At 44.2% G+C, this 12,625-nt stretch overlaps 1 protein-coding gene across 6 annotated transcripts in view; it reads right to left on the bottom strand.

The window, feature by feature from the left end:
• Positions 1–12,625, bottom strand: part of SERGEF (secretion regulating guanine nucleotide exchange factor) — a 267,343-nt gene that overhangs the window by 47,548 nt on the left and 207,170 nt on the right. The window contains exon 11 of one of the 6 annotated variants that reach the window (XM_064288366.1): positions 1–12,625. This exon is cut by the window's left edge and continues 25,046 nt beyond it; it is cut by the window's right edge and continues 25,811 nt beyond it. The exons of the other annotated variants lie outside the window; for them this stretch is intronic. The gene's annotated coding sequence lies outside the window, so the exon portion shown is untranslated. 6 annotated transcript variants of the gene reach the window in all.

The following is a 12,625-nucleotide window of genomic DNA, read 5'->3' as shown; positions in this document are numbered from 1 at the left end:
AGCCTCCCTCTATGAAAACTTAGTCCTCTCCTTCCTGTTCCCACTTTCCTTTGTCTCCCCCTTGCCACTATACCGACTCACAGAGATTCTGGATTATATGAAGAAGAATGTGACATCAGGATTGGAGGAAGACTCATCAACAACCTGTGATATGCAGATGACACAACCTTGCTTCCTGAAAGTAAAGAGGACTTGAAGTACTTACGGATGAAAATCAAAGACTACAGCCTTCAGTATGGATTATACCTCAACATAAAGAAAACAAAAATCCTCACAACTGAACCAATAAGCAACATCATGATAAACGGTGAAAAGACTGAAGCTGTTAAGGATTTCATTTTACTTGGATCCACAGTCAACGCCCATGGAAGCAGCAGTCAAGAAATCAAAAGATGCATTGCATTGGGCAAATCTGTTGCAAAAGACCTCTTTAAAGTGTTGAAAAGCAAAAATGTCACTTTGAGGACTATGGTGTGCTTGACACCAGGCCAAAATATTTTCAATTGCCTCATATGCATGCAAAAGTTTAGCAATGAATAAGGAAGACTGAAGAAGAATTGATCTACTTGAATTACAGTGTTGTTCTAGAAGAACAAACAAGCCTGTCCTGGAAGGAGTACAGTCAGAGTGCTCCTTGGCAGCAAGGATGATGAGATTTCATCTCATATAACTTTGGACATGTTATCAGGAGGGACGAGTCCCTGGAGAATGACATCATGCTTGGTAAGGTAGACAGTCACTGAAAAAGAGAAAGACCCTCCACAAGATGGATTGACGCAGTGGCTCCCACAATGGGCTCAAACATAGCGACGACTGTGAGAATGGCGCAGGACCGGGCAGTGTTTTTTTTCTGTTGTACATAACGTTGGTTCCGACTTCGACAGCACCTAACAACAACAACAACCCATGAGATGGAAGGCCCTAAAGAACAGTTGTTGTTGTTGTGTGGCGACTCACAGCAACTTGCATGACAAAGTAGAACTGCCCCGTAGGGTTTCCAAGACTGTAATCTTTATAGGAGTAGATCACCTGGTCTTTTCTCCCATGGAGTCACTGGAGAGTTTGAACACACCGCTGCGTGTTTAACCATTGCACCACCAGGGTTCCTTCTAAAGAGCAGAGCCCTATCTTATTCACCATCAGCAGAGGACCAGCCACAGGCAAGGTACTTATTAACTGTCTGTTGGATGAATGTATTCTTCAAAAATCTCTCCCGTTTTTATATCACCAAGTTGTCCCTTAGAGATGTAAGAATGGGACTATATCCAGTCTCTCAAATTTGCACAGATACATCCTAGCAGTCAGGTCTATCACCTCTCAAGTCCACACACTACCAGGAGATAACTCCTGCCACTCCTCCAGGTAAAGAATTTAAACTAGGTATCATTTTGCCCTACACTAATTGGGTACTGAAGAAGACCTGGTTTCCCAGTGGTTAAAGCAATGGACTGTTAACTGAAAGGTCGGAGAAAGATGTGGCAGTCTACTTCTGTAGAGATTTACAGCCTTAGAAACCCTGTGAAGCTGCTATGAGTCGGAATCAATCCAATGGCAGTGGGTTTGGTTTTTCTGGAGTAATTGGGTACTGACTGGACTAAGGAGAATGGATTATTTCATCTGATCCTTCCTCAAACCTTGCTGTCCTAACTTCAACACAATCATAAATTTAGCTGCTTCTCTGTGTCTCCATTGCCATAACTCAGTCCAGGCTATTGTCATGTCTCGAACTATTGCAACAGCCTCCTAACTGGTCTCTCTGCTTCCTTTTATACATTTTACAACCCATTCTCCACTTCACTGCTTCAGTCTTCCTTAAGATTACATCTTCACTGGCTTCCCACTGATTCTAGAAAAAAATTCAAATTCCTCCAGGGCCCAACATGATCTAGCCCAAGCTTACCTCTGACTTTATCACCATTCTCCCTGTGTTCCAGCCATCCTGGTCTCCATTTTACTCCTGGAATGGCCAAGCCCTTTCCACCTCTCAGTCTTTGTTCTCATTGTTCCCTGTCTATAATGCTATTACCCCAGCTTCTCATTCTTCTGATCTCAGCTCCAAATGTCACCTCCTCAAGAAGTCCTTCCTGACCATCCTATACAAAGTGAACATCAGTTACTCTTACGCTGTCATTCTATTTCTTTCTTTCATGGCAGTTGAAATCTGATATTATCTTACAGATTTACATGCTAGTATTTTTCTTATTTTCTTCTCACACTAGAATGTGAGTTTCATGAAAGCTCCATGAAAGACAGACCTTGTCCCTTTCCTTAACTGCCATATCCAGTGTCTAACATAGAGTTTGGCTGAGAGTTAGGTGCTCAATGAATATTTATTTATTGAAAGCCAAGTGATCAAATTTCTGAAGATTCCCAAAGATAGGGCTCTTATATTTGACCATGACCTATTGGGTATTCCTCTTAAACATTAAATAAAAATAAGCTTCAGAGCATGAGACTAGAAATCAGGAGATCTGGGTTCCAGGTCATTTCCATATGTGGGCCCCATGAAACACAAATAACAACGTGAAAGAGTCCCATGTAAAACGCCAAAATAAGGGAAATAAGCCACACTTGCCTTAGAGAAAGTCAGGAAAGGAGAAAACCCTGTGGCTGGGGAGGCCAGGGGAGGCTTTAGCGTTCCAAAACACAGACTGGGACAAATGTCAGGGGTGTGATGCAGCATGCCAGGGAAGGGTGATGTTTCCTCAACTGGCATAAGACTACACAGGCGGTATCTGACAGGGAGCTCAGATAGAGACTTGAAGTGGCCTCTAGAGCATGGGGATGAGTGTGATGGAGAAAGCTACGGAAAGGACTTCAACATGACCTCAGCTTTTATGGTATTAAGTGGGGTGCAGTGGAAAGATCACTGCATTAGGAGTCAGAGGGGAAACTTGAGAGAGGAAACAAGCATTGATTGAGCACCTCTATTCCAGGTACTTTGCATACATTACCTCATTCAGTTCTCAGAATCACCCTCTTGGGGTGAGCGGGTATTAATATTTCATTTTATAGAGAAATAGAGGATTGGACAGGGAAATTACTTTAGCTTGCTGAATTTTCGGATGCTTATCTGTAAAACGGATAATAATAAAACCCATGTCATAGGTCTACTGTCAGAATTCAGTGAGATATGGTTTAGAGCGCCTACCATTGGGCCAGATACTTAGTACACTTTACTGGTATTACTAATATTAATAACCACTTTTAATATTAATAACTAGCTGCCTCAAGGCCACGTGGCTCATGAATACGTAGCTGGATGCAAATCCTGGATGGTGTTTTTCATTATGTCAAGCTACTCTTTAGAAGACCAGGATTTGAAAAATACAGCTGTGCCAATAATTAGCTACATGACCTCAGACAAACTATTGCACCTTGCAGCATTACTCTCTCAATCTGAAGAGGCACCCATAACCCTGCCCAACAGAGCCCACAGAGATAATGAGCAGAAAAAATAACTGGTGAGCACAAATCTGCTTTGTATGCATGGATGTGAACTGTGACGACTATGATGGGCACTCCAAACAGAAACAAATGTTTCCAGGTTGGCAGGATTCAAGTGTGCTTCATGGTGCACGATAGTGACATCAGACGGAGAGCCCTGCCCAGGGTGTCAAGGATTTTACAGGCAGCAAATAGCCACCAGTTTACAGTGACTATGCCAGCCCCATCCAAAGGCTGGTCTGTGTCTTGTTAATGTTCCCCTGGAAAATAAGAACAGTGTGAACCTCTTGAGACACCATCAAAAGCACGCTTCAGGAATTTATTCACGTATTAGGAAAATAACTCCTCATAAAATCAGTTTCAGGAAAGAGCTGGTATGGGAAAGGGACATAGCCAGAATTCTTACAGGGGTTAGGTTGCAAGCAACATGCTACCCTTGGCACCTGAAAGGATTTCTTTGTAACGAAGACTGAGTTCATGGGGGAATTTAAGCTGGATGGGCTAATTGCTTGGTGAGCGGGCATCAGTCCTCAGAAACTGGACAGAGAGTGTCCCGGCCCACCCCAGGCTGCCCGTAAGCTGACACATGCCTGCGTTTGTGCTCTGGGGAGCAACGGATATTATCCCTGAGCAGAGTGTGCAGACCCAAGGCCACGTGCATGCACCACAGAGCTGACAGCTGATCCGAGGCACCACAGGCCTCTCCTCTCCTTACCTCCTTGGGGTGCTAGCTGCTAGGCTTAACTCATTTAACCCTCTCATATGCAAAACCCTGCAAGGTATTGCAAACCTGTTTTACAGACAGGAAGGAGGAGGCTCAGAGAGCAACCTGCCCAAGTCACGCAGCTAAAAGTGGAGCTGGATTTGAGCCTAGGACCTTATGACTTCAAGGACACTTTATATCGGTCTGCTGAATGCCTAGGCAGGCTTACTTTTCAAGTTGCAAATAAGAGCCAAGAATCAGAGAATCTTAGCGCTGTGATTCTTAGTCCACCTCCCCATCCTGTGTGCCCCACTTGACACATGGTCATCCAGCCTCTGCAGGAACGCCTCCCCCAGCAGAAGCTTGACATCTGCTCCAGCTTTGTGCTTTGTTCACTGACATAGGGAATGCCAGCCTCCCTCAGTGTTCAAATAGCATAAACTGTTTTTTTCCCCCTCACTACATTGCATTTTAAATACACTAAAGGATTTTTAAAAGGAGCTGATGTTTCCTTTCATGACGGTAATCACTGTCCTGAATTCATGTGGTTCAGGAGCTCGGATTTGCACAATTGTTCTCAGCACATATCTAGTCCACATGGGTAGTCACAGAGCCTATGACATGGTGCCAGTGCTGGATGAGTCACTCCTCTGCCCATCCCCCACCTGAAACACCCAATCCAGCCACCCTGTCACTGCTCCGGAGAACTCGAAGGTTACTCTGCCACTTCCTTCACCATCATCTTCCTTCGCCCTCACCTTCCTTCACCCTCACCTTCCTTCAAGCTTACCTTCCTTCACTTTCACACTCACCTGGACACAAAAAATATGCTCTCAGACAATAAACCAGAACACATGGCTTTGACTGCCCAGCTGAGCCCACTCAAAGTAGAGACATGGCATCCATGCAGGTACAGTTGATGGAGACTGCAAAAGAGTGGAGGCCCCAGAGATAGACTAGGGAGTTGTGGCTGCAGAAAGCCCCTGACAAACCAAGCCTCTGAACTCAAGGACGTGTCCCCTTGATAAAGTCAGCAGTTCAGCATCTTGGAGAGTCAGCATTCAGACAAAGTGCCCCATCCTGCTTGGTTTCTTTGAAAGAATAAGAACAGCAATGCCAGATGGGCTCTGGGGGCGTCACTCCCTAAAGAATCAGGGGTCCTTTCTGACTAGGCATTGAACCTGCCACACAGGAGGTATATATTAGTAGCGAATATTTTAATTAGTAAATGAATAAAAAAATGAACAAAAGAACACACAAAAACCATCCCCACAAATATCTCACCCATAGAAGAAAAAAAGTCCACCTTAAACAACATGTATCACTGAGTTGTTTACCTTAAAGAAGCAGACTCTCTCCTCAGACCGTTCATATACCTCCTTAGGCTAAGATTCCTCATGGCATTCTTTCTCAGGACACTCTGAGAAGAAAACAGCCATAAGGGGTGGGAAGCAAATCATGGGTCCTCAGACCAACTGGACTATAAGCCTGACCCCAGAGAGCCTGGATCTGGGTCAGACTGCCCAAAGGCATTCCAAGGCCATTCTGTCCTACCCTCTGTGGCCCTATATATAGATCCTCTATACTTGGATGTCTTAAAGGCATCTCAAAAGCAATGTGTTCAAATGCAGATCAAGATCTTTCAACCCAAATCTGCTTTTCACTTTTTTTTTTGCTTAGTGAATGGTAGGGCTATAGTCTACACATGCATCCAGAAACCTGGAGTATTGTCCTTCATACTTTCTCTTTCCTCACGGCCACATCCAACCCATCATCAAGTCCTGCCAATTGTACCTCCTAAATATATCTAGCCACTTAGTCCTCCTCATCTCTGCTGTTACTACTCTAGTCCTATCTACTATTATTTCTTCCTTGGACTAATGTAAAAATCTCTTAACTGGGCTTCCCACAACCCATTCTTAAGACCTCCAGCCCATTCTTAATACTATTATCAGAGAGCTCTCTGAGAAATAGCAAATTGATCATATCACTCTCCAGAGATACAACATGCACATATACCCTCCTCTACTCTAAATCCTTCAACGATCCCCACGCTCTTAGAATAAACAGAACAAAATCCTTAACAAGGCCTATAAGGCCCCAACTCCTTTTCCAGCCCCTTTTCTTACCTCATACTCCTTCCCACTTCCTGCACTCAAGTCAGACTGACCTGCTCAGTTCTTTGAAAACATATCAAGCTGCCTCTCATTCTGGGGGCTATACTGCTCCATATGTCTAAAAAGCTTTTCCCCCGTCCTAATCCCTCCCTGCACCTACTTGACCCCTAATGATCCTTCACATCTCAGCTCAGATGTCACTTCCTCAGCAAAGCTTTCCTGATCACCTGAAGTGGGTCAGGACCCCTATTATAGGCTCTCATGGCATCTTGGCCCATTCTTTCATAGCATTCATTCTAAAATTTACATGACTGGCGTCATTATTTTAATAATGTCTAATTTCCCCACAAGATTATAAGCTCCTTGAGGGCAGGGACCACATCTGTTTTACCACCATTATATCTCCAACTCTTAGCACAAGGTCCGACACATAGTAGGTAGTCAATAAAAATCTACTGAAGGAGTAAATAAAACATAGCTATTCTGGAGTTTATTCCAATGAGTCATACCAGGTCCCTTTCTAACACTATACCTAAGGTTGTCCTGAGTCTGCCTTAGACTCCTTAGAACTGTTGCTTTTTGGTACTTCCCTCTAGTACTCACTATACTCGCCGACCTTCTATAAATGAGGAGGTCATGGCATTGTCATTTACTGAGGATTTACTTACTATGCATCAGGCACTATGCCAAGTGCCTTACATCTAGTATCCACTTAGTTCTCATAGTACAATGAGATATATATTACTAACCCTATTCTGAAAGGAAGAAACTGCAACTCAGAGACAGTTTGCTTAAACATGATGTGGCCAGGATTTGAACCTACGTCTAACTCGAAAGTCTGCAGTCTTAATCACAACCTGTTGCTCTGTAAAATGGGGCTGAAATAGCTGGACTTGGTTAGAAAAACAGACTTTTATGAAAAACGGCATGCTATTGGCAGTCCCAGTATACAGTGTGTGAAGAAGGGAGTTAATGTGCTAACAGAATGAACCCAAAGATCTCTGGCTCTGGAAGCCACCATTTTGAATGAATCTGGGTTTCTTATGGAAAGTCCAGACATTGGTCCTGCATAAGAAACCCAAACCTACAATAGTCCCTTCACCAACTTGAATTTCTCTGTCTTTTTCTACTTCCCTGTAGTAATGGAGAGAGCACACTGCATTTGGAGTCAGGAGAGTCTAAGTCTGAATTCTGATGTGCCCAAGGCTGAACAAGTGGGAATCCATCATGGTGCCTCTAGGCCTCAGTCAGAACCTCAGTGCCCCAGAAAGCCAAGATGACAAAAGACCATAATGTAATCCTCTGTGGCCCAGCTTGGGGATGCTCCATTCTTCTGAGTGTCTATCCCTCCTTTTCCTGCCCCTCACCACTGTGCACTTAAAGGAAGAAAAGAAGCTATAACATTTGAATTCCTACTACATGTCAAGTATTTTAACATCCATTTTCTCATGTAGTTAGATAATCCTCACAACAATCTTGAGCAACAGGTGCAGTTTAAAGTCATGGAAACTACAGCTTCAAAAGATTAAATGGCTTGGGAGCTGAGATTCAAGCCCAGTTCTGTTAGATTCTAAAATCGGTGCTCTTTCCATTTAACATATCAGAAGAGATTTACAGTGATTGAGTCTGCAGGAAAAATGATGGAAATTACTCAGAGGTGTACAAGTGGTAGTGAAGTCCCAAAAGCCCATTCCTTCCTGTGCTGACTGCATAGTTCTTGTGTGCCAGACATTAGGCTGGATGCTGGGGCTACAGAGATGAGTAAGATGCAGTTCCTGCTCCTGAGAGGTTCACAGTACAGTGAGGGGATGTCTCCAGGGAAAAAAGGATAAAAGAAAAGAAGGAAACTGAGCAAGCAAGAGAAGGCAGAGGATCCTAGACCATCAGAACTGGAGGGATTCTTGGAAGACACCTACTCAAAACTTGGCTGCATCACTTAGAAGGTTATTAGAAGTAAATAGATTCCCAAGCACCCAATTTGCAATTCTGATTCAGTAAGTCTAGAGTTGGCATCTAGGAATCTGTACATTGAACAATTATCCCAAGTGATTCAACAGAACTGGTTCACAGGGCAGGTGAATGAAACATTTATCCATTCCCTTTACTTTGCAGGTATGAGAGCTGAGGGGCAGAATGGGGAAGTGTCTAGCCCAAGGACACACAATGAGTCAATGCTTCAGGCTCATGCTTCCAGCTTGCAATCAAATGACTTGAAGTCACCCAACTTCTTCCTCTTCCACAGACTTTGTTGCTGGTAAAGGAGCCCAGAAGTAGTGGTTTCAGAGGTAGGTTGGGGGAGATCCGGGAGCACTCACCCCAAAGGGTTCCAAGGAGGGGCTAGTCGGCAGTGCTGAGTGGGCAGGCAGTCTCGGGAGAACTACAGGTGAAACCTGGGCTCAGCTGATTTGCCCCCCAATCCTGGCTCTGTGGATAATAGGCTGGGCAAGTCACACCCTTCCTTTAGCCTTATTTTTCCCATCTGGAAGCGAAGAAATTGAATTAGCTTGTGTCCATGGTACCCATCCAGATTCTGAAATTCTGGATTTTCACTTTTTTTTCCTCTTTGGCATTGGATAAAAATGACAAAGACTGACACTATGACTCATTAATAAATATATGTAATCCAGAACCACAGGTTCTGAAATTTTAGAGCTAGAAGAGATCAACAAATCCAATTCTCTTTCCTACCTATTTGATGATAAAGAAACAGGCACAGAGAGAGACTGTAAGGTCTCTGAGGGCAGAAGCTATCTTTGTCTTATTGCCCATTGCATGCCCGGCACCTAGGCCAGTGCCTAGCACATTTTCAAAAATGTTTTTTGAAATGTTTGTTGAATGTACGAACAAATAACCTCCCTCCAAGATCATTCAGTTTAGGAGCAGGAGAAATGGCCTAACCACCACCGCCCCCCTCCCCCCGCTTTTTTTTTTCTTGCCTGGAGGAGGGAACAGGATAAGGCAGAGCCTCAGGCAGCTTCTGGCCCCTGAGGGGATAGTGCTTTCCAGCTGGAGAGCCAGAACAGAGCCAGGAACAAATCCTCAAGGCTGATGGTGCCAGTGGCACCTGGCCACAAAGTGAGCTTCTGCTAGAGTCCTCCGTGCTGTGGATAATGAATCACGATATGTCAATTACCGCATTCTGTTAACAAGCGCGTATCCACCTATGCATCACCAATAAGCGCCCTGCAATTTGCCACAGATCTGAAGTTAATATGTGGTAGGGCGTATGGGGCAGAGGATTTTGAAATGCTCCAGGCCTGGGGAAATCAGGTGGTTGGTCTGCTTTTGGCAACTACTGGCCTCACTGGGCAGCAGTGTGTGGGGATGTACTCTCACCTCTCAGGAGGAGGGGTCTGTGTCCTGGGTACCCTTTCTTGTTGTGAAAGGAGCAGACTGTCTGACTCGGAGAAGTCCAGCCATCTTTGTTCTCTCTGAAGAATCAAATAGGACGGGGCTGAGGTAGAGTGAGAATTTAAAAATCACCTCCAGCATGGTTTGATGGACTGGTTGTCAGCTCTGGTGTCTGTCATTACTTGCCCATGAGTTGACCCGGACTCACGGCAACCCCATGTGTGTCAGAGTAGAATTACGTTCCATAGGGTTTTCAAAGGCTGATTTTTCAGAAGTAAAACGTCACGCCTTTCTTCCAAGGCACCTCTGGGTGGACTCTAATTGCCAACCTTTGAGCTAGCAGCAGAGCTCATTAACTGTTTGTACCACCCAGGAACTCAGGATTCAAAATCTGGCTCTACTACACAGAAGCTGTGTGATCTTGAGTAAGTAGCTTAATTTCTCTGTGACGCTGTTTCCACATCTGCAAAATGGGGGTAATAATACCTACCTTGCAGAGGTATCATAAGGATTAAATAAGACAGTGTATATGAAACCCAGAATAGTAGCTGGCTCATAGCATGTGTTCAATGCACGAGTCTTCCACCACATTAGAGATGTTTTAAGAAGGGATTCCAATCTCTCGAGAAAGATTGGGGCCAGGACCCCAGACAAACACAAACAAGAGCCTGTGTGTGTGTTTCTCCCTATGACTCCAGAGTGACAATTACAACTTTAGTCACGTGAGGATGTCAGATCTGCCTTCCTCACCTCCACCCTGGCTGCGTGAGAAGAAGTGAGCAAGCCTCCGGGTGAGAGGGGAGGCTGTTCATTTCTCAGGCAGCACCGCTGCAGCCCCTGACCTACTTTCTTACTAAAAATAGCTCCTCTTAGGTCACTGCTACAAACTGAATTCCGCTGCTTCACTGCACCCTGTGAGCAGGCGGGTGGGCACCACAGCACATTTGGTGAGCTGGAGCCTCCACTTCCACGATGCATCACTGCCCACCAATGATGCTCACCCCACACTGCTGAACAGAGGGCGCCGGTGCCCACACCAGGCAGGTCTGCACAAAGCAGGGCTGCAAGTGGCCCTGCTGGGGGAAGGGGTGTCTAAGATGGAGGGTCTAGTTCTTGGGCTTTGAAATCTGACAGAAATGAATTCAAATACAGAACTCTGCTGCTTTCTCATTACTTGAGCTTGGGCAAGTCACTTGATTTTTCTTTGCCTCAGTTTCCTCATCTGTAAAATGGAGATAATAAAACTAACCATAAGGTATTGTTGGGTAGATGAGAAATGCTGTATGTAAAGCTGTCCTTGGGACAAAATAGGTGCTCAATAATGGAAGCTATTACAGTTATTCTCCATTGTCTGCCCTGTTGCTCCACAATGCTCTCATGCTGAGGTCTCTTACAGCAGGAGTGACAAGAGACGGGGGCCAATCCAAGAGCTGGAAAGACTTTACCTTAAGGGATTTAAAGGTACTTAGGTCAAGGGTTCCCATACATGGCTATATATCATAATTGCATGGTTGCTTGTTAACAACACTGATTCCAGGTTCTTACCCGGGTGATGTGGATTGAGGAAGCCTGCTAAGGGGCCCTGGAATCTGCATTTTTAATAAGCTCTCCAGGTTATTCTGAGAACCACTGAGCTAGGCCAGTCACCTCACTGAAAATAAATGGATGGTTGAACTAATGTTATTATAAGTACAATGCATGGTTATTACAAAATATACAAACAACACTGAAAAGCAAATAGTAAAAGTAAAAAACAATTCAATGTTGTGAAAGTAACAGACATGTATTGAACGGCCAAAAACTCATTGCTATCAATTCCAACTTATGGTGATCCTATAGGACAAACTAAACTGCCCCATAGGGTTTCCAACACTGCAACCTTTATGGAAGCAGGCTGTCACATCCTTCTCCTGCAGAGCAGCTCCTGAGTTCAAACCACTGACGTTTCAATTAGTAGCCAAGCACTTAACTACTGCACTACCAGGGCTCCTTAACATGTACTGAAAGTGCCTATTAAATCCCAGACCCACTTCTAAGTACTGGGGATTTAGCGATAACACTGTTCTGACCCTCAAGGAGCTCCCAGTCTATGTGCAGAGACAGAAACAGACACAGACTGTAACACAATGCGTACAAGCTAGAACCAAGGTATAAAACGTACAGGAACAGAGATGAGGGAGCAATTGATTCCATCCAGGAAGTGAGGGAAATCCACAGAGCTGGATCTGAAGGACAGTAGGTGTTCACCTGCTGGACAAGGGATGGAAGGGCATTTCAGGAGGAATGAACAGCACATGCAAAAGCATAGAGGGGTGAAAGGCATCTGTTCAGGAAAATGTGCACCAAGGTCACCATATACAGTAAATAGTTGTGGCACAAGGACAGCTGAGGTGGATGACTAGGGCAGGATTATGAAGCATCTTGGATAGCATCAATAATGTTGCCTACATTGGGAAATATGATTCCTTTCAGTACTTTTTTCATACATGGCTTTCTGTTTTGTTTTTACATAACCAGTGCTGTTACTCTTAGTAAACACTGCCAATTAGTCAAGCAAACAGGCTGTCATTTATCCAATCTCAACTGTTGGACATTTAGGTAGCTTCTAGTTTTACTGAATTATAAAAATGCTATGATGTTCATTCTTAACAATAAAGCTCTTTCCATATTTAAGGACTTTCCTTAGGAGAGAATTCCAGGATATGAATTAATAAACGAAAGTGAATGGACATCTTTAAGGCTCTTGATAATAGCTCCAAAGAACTTTCCAAAAGTAGCTCAACTGTTTTTATAAATGAGGAATTAAAACCTAAAGAGATTATATGTTTTGTTCAAGTCACCATGCTGAACAGGGGTGGAACCAAGAACACCAATTTGAGTCTCCTAACTCCCAGTCCAGGCCTCTTTTCTCTGCACCACACTGCCTTCCTACAGATCAAGGCTAGATGGAATTATGATCTACTCAAAGCTTCCAATAAAAGGTCAGCACCATTAGTAAGTGGCAAAA

Source organism: Loxodonta africana, chromosome 7, assembly GCF_030014295.1.
Source record: "Loxodonta africana isolate mLoxAfr1 chromosome 7, mLoxAfr1.hap2, whole genome shotgun sequence".
NCBI classification, from domain to species: Eukaryota; Metazoa; Chordata; class Mammalia; order Proboscidea; family Elephantidae; genus Loxodonta; species Loxodonta africana.
The sequence above is the reverse complement of the archived record's forward strand: the minus strand, read 5'-3'. Positions and strand labels throughout refer to the sequence as shown.